At 42.1% G+C, this 1,528-nt stretch overlaps 1 protein-coding gene across 1 annotated transcript in view; it reads right to left on the bottom strand.

Moving 5' to 3' along the window:
- Positions 1 to 491: 491 nt before the first annotated feature.
- LOC143281097 (exocyst complex component 5-like) overlaps positions 492 to 1,528 on the bottom strand; it is a 27,719-nt gene continuing 26,682 nt past the window's right edge. The window contains exon 18 of the mRNA XM_076586045.1: positions 492 to 1,528. This exon is cut by the window's right edge and continues 1,018 nt beyond it. The gene's annotated coding sequence lies outside the window, so the exon portion shown is untranslated.

The following is a 1,528-nucleotide window of genomic DNA, read 5'->3' on the forward strand; positions in this document are numbered from 1 at the left end:
ACACACACACAGACTTTCACCAGGGATATCGATAACATTTACTGTGCAACAGTGGCTTGTCATTTACAATAAAAGCAAATAACTTTCATCAATCTTTTCAATCAAATCATTTTCTTGGATGCACACATACACACACACACACACACACACACGCACGCACACACACACACACACACACGCACTCACACACACATACACACACACATTAACATAAGCATGCACTTATACACTCTTGTATTTGATAAAAAAATCAAAATAACTTGAAATGAATTTCTTCCAAAACAAAATTCTTCCACATGCATGCATGAGCACAAGCGCTCGCTCACACACACACACACACACACACACACAAGCGCCCTCCAATCACACACACACACACACACACACACACACACACAGAAAATTCAGTTTGTTTTCTGTGTGTGTGTGTGTGTGTCTGTGTGTGCTGCACAATAAATACGTTATGTCGACTGCAGTACACATATAAATACACAGGCTTATACACTACTACCCAGCACTGCAGATCACAAGTACTTTAAGTGAACGTCAGGTACACAATGGGTCTTGAGCCTTGTATGCATCTGTAAATAAATCAGACTTAAAATTTTCACACACAGGTCAAAACAAGTGTACATATTATAAGGGATACTGTATTGCATTGCATTGCATTGTAGTGTAGTGTATTATATTGTATTGCAATGCATTGCACTGTGTTATGTTCTGTTGCATTGTGTTGAGTTGCAATGTATGGTGAGTGAGTGTGTGTGTGTGTGTGTGTGTGTGTGTGTGTGTGTGTGTGCGTGCTATGTGTGTGTGTGCCTATCTGTCTGTGTATTGTGTGTGTATACATGTGTATGGATGTACATGTTGGTGCTCTTGTGAGTGTGTGTCTGTGTATTGTGAGTACATGAGTGCATATGTGTGTGTGTGTGTGTGTGTGTGTGTGTGTGTAAGACGTCTGATAGGAGTGGGGAGGGTTTGATAAGATGAACAGGGCTGAATGTGTGCATGTGTGCTAACAGCATTTCTAAAATGACCGGAACAAATCGGCTGTATCATCAGTTTTTCTGTATTATGACTGTTCACATATTAAATCCAGAACGTGAACACACTCCATCTGTCATGCACTGTCCTAAATTCTAAATGAAATGACACCATACTACAGTATGTGTTGCAACCAATGTGTGTGCGTGTTTGTGTGAGTGTGTGTGTGCGTGTGTGTGTGTGTGTGTGTGTGTGAGTGTGTGTGCATGGATGTACATGTTGGTGCACATGCATGCGGGAGTGGGGTGAGGAGGGAAGCACATGCATGCTTCCAAATGTACGTGTGCAGATCCACACAAACTCCACAGCATCCAACCATCAGATCTGCACAAAGAACTTCTCTTCTGTGAAATCACAGCATGGCTCAGCTTCATCATCCATCACTTGCCAATTAGGGTTCTGCGTTCCCCCCCCCCCCACACACACACACACACCCTCTCGACATTTACGAATCAATTATCACTTAAATTTATGTCTTGTTTAC

Source organism: Babylonia areolata, chromosome 4 (assembly GCF_041734735.1).
Source record: "Babylonia areolata isolate BAREFJ2019XMU chromosome 4, ASM4173473v1, whole genome shotgun sequence".
Taxonomy (NCBI): Eukaryota; Metazoa; Mollusca; class Gastropoda; order Neogastropoda; family Buccinidae; genus Babylonia; species Babylonia areolata.